Genomic DNA, 10,325 nt, shown 5'->3' with positions numbered 1-10,325 from the left:
GATTTTTTTTAAATATTGAATCAATAAATGGGTAGCCTTATGCCTTATCTGTATATGCTTTGCTAATCACTCTGTATCAAATATTATTTTAATAATATTTCAGACATTTTTTTACATGAATCATCTATGTACAATTATAAAGTAAAAGTTGTTACACTTGCGACATTTAAAAAAGTGTAAATATTAAATGGTAATATATTATTTACTAATCTCTGTAACAGATTTGAATAAAACATATTTCTTCTAGTCAATAAAAAGCCAGGAAGCATGTCTTTGATCAATAAATCTATTTTTATTTAAATTAAAATTTTATTTATAACACCTTACCATATTTCCTTAAGTTAGAGAAACACATGTAGAACGACACACACAACAACAAAAAACATTATCTTCTACAGTATATAGTGCCAAATAAGAGTTATTTGGCTTGTAACCACAGCAGATCCCTTTTTGGTGCTATATAGAACCTTGTGTTCCTAAGGTTCTAAATGTAAGCTTTATGGTTCTTTAAATAACCCTTTCCTAAAGTTATATGAAGAACCATTAATAAAAGGGCATATACAGTATAGCACCAGAAAAGTGTTCTGCTGTGGTTACAACCCTTTTTGGGGCTATATAGAACCTTTTAATATATTTCTTTATAGAATCTTTATGGAGAATGGTTCTATAAAAGAACGTTCGTCAATTTGAAAGGTTCTTTATAGATCCTTTTGAAAAACTACAGGTTTTGTTTTATTCTGGTTAGCCATATTACAGTTGAAGTCGGAAGTTTACATACACTTAGGTTGGAGTCATTAAAACTTGTTTTTCAACCACTCCACAAATTTCTTGTTAACAAACTATAGTTTTGGCAAGTCGGTTAGGACATCTACTTTGTGCATGACACAAGTAATTTTTCCAACAATTGTTTACAGACTATTTCACTTATAATTGACTGTATCACATTTCCAGTGAGTCAGAAGTTTACATACACTAAGTTGACTGTGCTTTTAAACAGCTTGGAAAATTCCAAAAAATGTCATGGCTTTAGAAGCTTCTGATAGGCAAATGTACATCATTTGAGTCAATTGGAGGTGTACCTGTGGATCCATTTCAAGGCCTACCTTCAACCTCAGTGCCTCTTTGCTTGACATCATGGGAAAATCAAAAGAGATCAGCCAAGACCTCAGAAAATAAATTGTAGACCTCCACAAGTCTGGTTCATCCTTGGGAGCAATTTCCAAATGCCTGAAGGTACCACGTTCATCTGTACAAACAATAGTACGCAAGTATAAACACCATGGGACCACGCAGCCATCATACCACTCAGGAAGGAGATGCGTTCTGTCTCCTAGAGATGAACGTACTTTGGTGCGAGAAGTGCAAATCAATCCCAGAACAACAGCAAAGGACCTTGTGAAGATGATGGAGGAAACAGGTACAAAAGTATCTATATCCACAGTAAAACGAGTCCTATATCGACATAACCTGAAAGGCCGCTCAGCAAGGAAAAAGCCACTGCTCCAAAACCGCCATAAAAAAGCCAGACTACGGCTTGTAACTGCACATGGGGACAAAGATCGTACTTTTTGGAGAAATGTCCTCTGGTCTGATGAAACAAAAATAGAACTGCTTGGCCTTAATGACCATTGTTATGTTTGGAGGAAAAAGAGGGAGGCTTGCAAGCCAAAGAACACCATCCCAACCATGAAGCACGGGGGTGGCAGCATCATGTTTTGGGGGTGCTTTGCTGCAGGAGGGACTGGTGCACTTCACAAAATAGATGGCGTCATGAGGATGGAAAATTATGTGGATATATTGACGCAACATCTCAAGACATCAATCAGGAAGTTAAAGGTTGGTCGCAAATGGACAATGACCCCAAGCATACTTCCAAAGTTGTGGCAAAATGGCCTAACAGCAAAGTCAAGGTATTGGACTGGCCATCACAAAGCCCTGACCTCAATCCTATAGAAAATTTGTGGGCAGAACTGAAAAAGCTTGTGCTAGCAAGGAGGCCTACAAACCTGACTCAGTTACACCAGCTCTGTCAGGAGGAATGGGCCAAAATTCACCCAACTTATTGTGGGAAGCTTGTGGAAGGCTACCCGAAACATTTGACCCAAGTTAAACAATTTAAAGGCAATGCTACCAAATACTAATTGAGTGTATGTAAACTTCTGACCCATTGGGAATGTGATGAAAGAAATACAAGCTGAAATAAATCATTCTCTCTACTATTATTCTGACATTTCACATTCTTAAAATAAAGTGGTGATCCTAACTGACCTAAGACAGGGACTTTTTACTACGATTAAATGTCAGGAATTGTGAAAAACTGAGTTTAAATGTATTTGGCTAAGGTGTATGTAAACTTCCGACTTCAACTGTATATTGTTACAATTCCATAGGCGTTATTGTGAACCTCTTGGCAATAGGGGGGCGCCATTTCGACTTTGAAAAAATTCGTTCCCAAATTAAACTGCCTCGTACTCAATTCTTGCTCGTACAATATGCATATTATTATTACTATTGGATAGAAAACACTCTCTAGTTTCTAAAACCGTTTGAATTATTTCTCTGAGTGAAACAGAACTCATTCTGCAGCACACTTCCTGTCAAGGAGTGAGATTTCTGAAATCGAGGTCTCTGTTCTGGGGTCAGTTTATAAATTCCCATGTAAGCTATGGGGCTACATGCACTGCATACGCCTTCCTCTAGATGTCAGTAAGCGGTGAGAATTTGAATGGAGTGGATTGCACCATCTGGGGCCCTATATAAGCCCGTGGAACGGAAGGTCCCACCTTTTCAACGGGGCGCCTGGCGCAGGAGGGACATCACAATGGCGTCCTGAAAAGCTTTCGTTTTAGCAGTTCTATATCTCCGGCTCTGATTTAATTTGATTTTTGTCTTAAAAACTTCATAAGGTAGTTAATTTAAACCGACTTATAGCAGTTTCTATCAGTTTATTGCGATTTTCTGGAATTTCTTTGTGACGCGCTATCAGGAGTTGGACACCTTTCCGGCACATAGCTAGCGTTAGCTGCTATTTCTACAGGAGAAGAGGACATCTTTCAACCAAAAGACGATTGTTCTGGAGAAAGGACACCTTGCCCAAGATTCTGATGGAAGCTCGTCAAATAGTAAGAAGTCTTTATGCTGTTAATTCGTATTTATGTTGAGAAACGTTAAACAATAATTCCGCCATGAATTTCGGTGCGGTCTCGCTTTAGCGCACGCTGTATGTAGCAGTAACGTTAATTTTAAAAATCTAACACAGCGATTGCATTAAGAACTAATTTATCTTTCATTTGCTGTCCAATCTGTATTTTTTTGTCAAGTTTATGATTACTTATCGATTAGAATAGGTGCCTTTCCCAAGATTTCTCCTGACATTTTCTTTGCAGCTTGGCTACTTTTCTCATTGTATAACCACGATTTGTGCCGCTAAATATGCACATTTTCGAACAAACTCTATATGCATTGTGTAATATGATGTTATAGGACTGTCATCTGAAGAATTCTGAGCAGGTCAGTGAAAAAATATATTGGCTGGATTCACAAGATCTGTGTCTTTCATTTGCTGTACGCTGTGTATTTTTCAGAAATGTTTTATGATGAGTATTTAGGTAATTCACGTTGCTCTCTGTAGTTATTTTAGTCGCTTTGGTGAGAGTTGTGATGGTGGCTGCAATGGTAAACTATGATTTATACCTGAAATATGCACATTTTTCTAACAAAACATATGCTATACAATAAATATGTTATCAGACTGTCATCTGATGAAGTTGTTTCTTGGTTAGTGGCTATTTATATCTTTATTTGGTCGAATTTGTGATAGCTACTGATGGAGTAAAAAAATGGTGGAGTAAAAAAAGTGGTGTCTTTTGCTAACGTGGTTAGCTAATAGATTTACATAGTGTTTTCCCTGTAAAACATTTTAAAAAATCAGAAATGATGGCTGGATTCACAAGATGTGTATCTTTCATCTGGTGTCTTGGACTTGTGATTTCATGATATTTAGATGCTAGTATTTACTTGTGACGCTATGCTAGGCTATGCTAGTCAGCTTTTTTACTGATGGGGGTGCTCCCGGATCCGGGTTTGGGAGGAATTAGAGGTTAATTGAAAAGTTAAATCAATGTGCACTAATGTGCAGTTCGAGAACGATTCGTTCTTTTGAACGACTCAAGTGCCAGCCCCGGAGGGCTATGCTCTCAGATGCAATGTAGCCCTGGTTTTGCGTATCATGGAGAGGCCAGAGATAGCCAGACTAGTAAATTGGGCTAAGGAACAGAAGTTGGGTATTGGAGAAAGGCCATCCGTGCATTACAGCGGATGAAGGCGCTGTATAACAGTGGTGAGGAAGAATGGCGCCAAGTACAAACCGTACTCTGCTGTCTCTGATGGCTTAGAAATTGAACCTGACAAGAGTGATGATGAATTGCCTGCGGTTGCAGGTGTGGTGAAGACCTCTGAGTCTGAGCCCCGCCCCGGTCGTCATGCAAACGATGATTCTAGCCCAGTGGGAGTTACATTTTTGGAGAAAATTGGTCCTGCCTTTTGGCTGACCCATATGTAGTCTCAGGCTGGGTAGAAAATAGTTTGGGTACTGTTAAATAGGTGAAGGTAGCTCTAAGTGTACAAGATCTGTGACTTGCTTTGCTCTCTGGAGCAGGGCGCCTTTGAAAGGAGTGATTATTGGGTGTTGAGGTGGAATGAAAGATTGAACGATTACCTGTGTCTGTGATGCCCGCCGTTTGGTGTGACGTAGACCCGGTGGCGAGCATGGTGAAACAGAGAAGACACTGTCTGTCCTTTTGAGGTTTGAATCAGTCTTTACCTGACAACGTCATTTTAGGATATATCAGTTATTCCGTGAGAGCTTTTGTGCCCGAACCCACTAAGGTGTTTTAGATGCCAAGATTAAGGTTATGTTGCAGCAGTGTGTAGGAGGGAGATTCTGAGATGTGAGACGTGTACAAGAGGGCATGAGACAAAGGAATGTGTAGTATTGATGGGGAAAAAATTGTGTATCAACAGTGGGGGTGCCAATGTTGCTGGTGATCAAAGTGTCCTGTGCGAGAGAGACAGGTTGAGGTTACCAGGGTCAGAATAGAACAGAAGGTATCTTATGGTGAGGCAGTGAAGAGAGTAGAGGAGGATGGGTCAAGGGTGAGTAGTAGGCATAGGCCAATACAGAGGTGGCATGGGCCAACATGTGGTCCTTTGTAGCTCAGTTGGTAGTGCATGGCGCTTGTAACGCCAGAGTAGTGGGTTTGATTCTCAGGAGCACCCATATGTAAAATCTATGTACGCATGACCGTAAGTTGCTTTGGATAAAATGTTATATTATATACGAATTTGTGCTTCAGTAAGGTTGGCTTCTTAGCATTCATTGCCATGGTTATCAAGTGTACTGCAGAAATGCAAAGTATATCATAGAAAATAGATGTTGTGGTGGCAGCTGCAGAGAAGTACTTGGGTGTACGAGATTTTAATGCAGAAGAGTTACAGGGTGTGTTGAATGAAAGAGTCCCGTCCTCCCAGGCTGTCGGCCTGGTATAGGGTCAGTTAGGGTCAAAGTAGGGGAATGAGGTGGTGTGTTTGTATTGTCTTTTCTTTTTTACGTACAGTGTATATATTTTTAGTGGTGTATACTGTAGGTGTAGGGTTAGTTGGTGGTGCTATTGTTTCCTTTCTCTCTTCCCTAAAATTGTTTTATCACAAAATGTAACATGATCGACCACACACTCCCGCAAAGTAGGTGGCGGCATGCACAAACAAAATGTGAGAACGCCATGATAGACTCAAGAGTCGTGATTCATTTTTCTGAGTGACTCGTTCATTTTAGTCGTTTGTTTGACCTGCTAGTGGTGGCCGCAATGAGTACTACAGCAGGATTAATTCATGCTCCCCCGGCTCAGCGGCTCCAGAGACATGCTCCAACCATCAACTGTCTGTCATATCCTTGTAGGGAAATAGATCATGAGCATATAGAAGAAAAAAACATGTTAAGAACTGATAATTGATTGCATGGTGCAAGATTGACTGCAAATAATTGATTATTGAATGTTATGGACACAGCTTTGCACAACCAAAATATACACAGCCTCTGATCAACAAACTCGAATTCGCGAACGGCATTGTGCTTATCATCTCACAGCAGTCAAGCAATGCGTTCCGCCAAAAGTCGTTCACAATGAAGTCCAGCTGCGGCCACAACTAGACCTTGTTGCAAATGTTTCAAGAAACCTTATTTGTATGGCTAGCAATCAACAACTATATCCTGCATTGTATAAAGCACACGTTTACACGTTTCAGTCACAAATGACAGCTCCAATAAGCCCCTTATGGTGAATGACATGTGAACGAGAGGCTTGTAGAATCATGACTCTTTTGAGTTTTCAGTTCATCGTTCACCGGTAGAGGGTCCTGCGTGCTCTGGGCATTACTGGCTCAAATGAGTCTAAAGATTTGTTCTTTTGACTGAAGGAGTCAAAAAGATCAGAGTCAGTAAAAAGAGACACACTTTCCATCACTACTGCTGGGGTTCCCTGAGGAGAGAATTGAGAACCACTGATTTAGTCAACTGTTCTCAAATGACACAAGGCCATACATGAGTGCCTCACAAGACACCGTCACTGGCCATAGTCATAAACAACATGTAATGACATATGTGACGATGTGAACACAACCTCACTTAATAAAAGACTGAACATTTCCCAAGTTTTGCTCTATGTGTATTTATGAATGTACTGTATATTGTGTAAATGGCCCTGTTTTCTATCACCATTTCATCTGGCTATAGAGTGATATATTTTCCACCATTTTGCCTGAATCAGTTGATTGTCTTTAATTGAACGAGTGTGTGGAATGTTGGTATGACAACACAGGTTGACTAATTGTAGGCTCCTCCCACTAATTGAGTTGCCAGTTTGAGTGTGAGGTGAGCAAGGAAAGACCTGTTTGTTTTATTGTAGGTCTTAATTGTTTTAGGCTGTTTTTATTCAAATAAATCTCACATTTTGAGAAAGAACTGTTCTTGACATTCAGTGAAAACCTTTTAATGTGAAGGGCATCGGCTACCATCATGCCCAATGGCAAAGTAAGTTGAAATAGAATTGTATTTAATGTTCTGTCTGTTTTTGTGCAACCCGATACACTAGCGTTGCTCCTAATTGTATGTAAAATAAAATGACATGCTTTGCTAAAAGCAGCTAGGCATCAGCCAGCCTTTTCACAGCATAACACAACAGAAACTGGAATGACTCACGGTTGCACAACAGCTGTGAGCAAGCTACACCCCAAAATATTGTAATGTGCCTCCACATTTTAATTATCACTAAAAGAGGAAAAAGCCCTTTTCTGAACTGCAAAGAACCATTTGAAGGGCTCAGTAATTTTAGTCATTACGGTTCCACACAGAACATAACCCTTCCCGAAGAACCCTAATTTCTAAGTGCGTCGCACCTTGGAGAACAGAGTGAGAATCAAATAAATATATTCTACAAAATGACACAGCCAGGAAAAATATAAAGACCCAACTGCAGAGAAATTAGGTTTTTAAATAGAGGGACTATAAATATAGTGACATAAACTAGAAATACTAGCTCAGTGTTGTCAGCAGGTGGTGACGTCACTGGCTGGATGCACTTTGTATTCATATGTTAAACATTTTCCACATTATCTAAAGAAACAGTTCACTGTTTTCACCTCAAGTCTTCTGGAACTGATGGTCTTGAATATTGGGGAGTTACTTTAGGAGCTATATAGTGCTTTACAGTCTCAGGCAATTCTACCCCCTGATCAGCTAGTTGTGCTTTATTACATGTGTGTCCTCTAGTGGGGTTACAGTGGAACTGCAGGTGTTCTTTATGCATCCTGTCGTAAGGCCAGGATTCAATCAGATCTACGGTAATCAGTATTAATTGACCAAGATTAAAGTACATTTTGAATTGAGACAGAGACCTCTTCTGATCAACTAGAATATACCTTTATTTCATACTAGTGTTTGACCAAAAAGATAAATACAAACCCAGACTGGATACTGAACTAGAATTATGAGGAAAAGCCTGAGTATCAGACAGGTTCAGTCTCTATTGAGAGGTCACCACAGAGCAGGGGTGCCAAACTCTATTCCCGGAAGTGTCTAAATTTCGCTCCTCCCTTGTACTTGATCAATTAAGTTAACTAATTAGTTAGGACCTCCCCTGATTGGTTAGGTCTTAAATGGGAACTGCCTCAAACTAACTTCTGTTTTTAAATGCCTATGTGTGATCAATATGAGTCAGAAACATTAATCAGTGTCAAAATTGACTATAAAGAGTAAATAGGATAATTTTGATCAGTCCCTAATCCAAAACTAGATTTGGAAGTGAGTGCGTTACGACGGGTATGGATGAGTTGGGTATGGATTACTTGCATGACACTTTTGCCAATTATGTCCAATAGAGACCCACAGGAGGTATAATAAAACCTAGCAGTCAAACGGAAATGGTTCCAGTTTTTGTTCCACCAATAATTTTCCCTTTAGAGGATTTTAGAAACACTGAAGGGCTGTTTCGTGTAGCATTACCCGGGCGTGACATTTTGATAACCATGTAAATCTCTCTCGGACAAGTGGACTTATCAATGTATTTGGCTCTATTTATACTTAGATTTGGAAAGGCTAATTAGCATCAAAGTAGACATGCAAAACTACAAGCTCCTGCACGTCATCTCTAGCTGACACTTGCTAACAGGTGGTGTCCATTTAAAACTTGAACAAGACCGTTTGCTTCCTGTTAAGCCTAGGGCTGATTTCAAGGTTTTACTGTTAACCCACAAAGCATTACATGGACTTTCTCCTACCTATCTCTCCGATTTGATCCTCCCGTAACTACCTTCTCTCGCTCACTCCGAGGACCATGCCTGATGACTCCTGGCTGTCCACCTGGCGGTGCTGCTGATTCAGTTTCTGCTGTTCTGGCTGTGGAACCCTGACCTGTTCACTGGATGTGCTACCTTGTCCTGGACCTGCTGTTTTTGTCCCTCTACCACTCTGTCTCGACCTCTGCCTGGCTATGAAAAGCCAACTGACATTTACTCCTGAGGTGCTGTCCTGCTCCACCCTCTACAACCACTGATTATTAGTTGATCCTACTGGTTATCTATGAACGTCTTGAACGATCTGGCCTTAATTCAAAACACTCATATGCATGTTAGAGCTTATGCTTATGAGCCCAGGCCTGAAATAAAATGAAATAACCTAAACTAAAATGATAACCTACCGCATATTACGCATGGCAGAAAAACATTAAACAAAACTGATTTAAGATGTCATTGGTCTAGCCTAGACTCCCAAATTTAAACAAATTTGTGTAATTGCCTTTGAGTGTGGGCTGTATTATGCATCCTGGATGGACTGATTATCTTATGCTACGCTCCTATGTGTGTATATCTATCCATGAGTCTGGGAGAGAACGTGTAGCCGTAGGCCAGGGATCATCAACTAAATTCGGCCAGGGATCATCAACTAAATTCAGCCATGGCAGGATTATTATAGTTTTTTTTTGTTGAGCGGATGGTCTGGGTGCCGGAACATAATTACTAATCACTCTTCAGCAAGTTGTGAAATATGTTTATGTTGCAAAAACATGTTACTGAACAGATTTCACTTGGTTTGCCAAATTAAGCACTGGGTAGCCCATGGCATACATGGGCCGTCTGTCGGGGCAACGGGTACAGGGGAAAAGGGGTGTAAGTTTAAAGTTGTAAAACAGTTGGCTATTGTAAAAATGTAGCACGTGTTGAAAGCATTGTACACTGTAATTCCAAATAGTAGCGCATAGAGTCACTCGTTCCACTCTTTCCAGGGCTGTGGGGGCACGTGAAGTCATGTGGTGGCCAGGGGTGATGTTAAACAAACTCAAATATATTTTGGGTTTTGTCGGGCAGCAAGAAAAGGCTCCTCAAACAGTGGTTGATGCATGGAGTGGAATATTTATTTCTCAGCTGCTCATATTAAGCACATGCTCTGCTATAACCATTGCCATGACCTACAAAACTGGCAGGGAAGCATGCAGCCTCCATTCACTATTTGAGTGCACACCGATTACATTTTTTCCACTGCCACTGTTCCCCATTTGATAATGCGCCATTCTAAATCAAAGCTAATTCTATACATATTAGTAAAGACGAGATTAAACTAAAGTCTGATTGGTAAAAAGATGATCACTTGAGTGAACAGCTGTGCAGCCTGAGGCGAGGAACAGAGCGCAACCTTTTGCTATTTTCTCAAATGATCAATATCCTAGTCACACAATGTGTTCAAATAAAATGAGACCGGCAGTCTTTTGCATGAC

The sequence above is a fragment of the Salvelinus namaycush genome, chromosome 1, assembly GCF_016432855.1.
Source record: "Salvelinus namaycush isolate Seneca chromosome 1, SaNama_1.0, whole genome shotgun sequence".
In the NCBI taxonomy this organism is placed as follows: domain Eukaryota; kingdom Metazoa; phylum Chordata; class Actinopteri; order Salmoniformes; family Salmonidae; genus Salvelinus; species Salvelinus namaycush.
The sequence above is the reverse complement of the archived record's forward strand: the minus strand, read 5'-3'. Positions refer to the sequence as shown.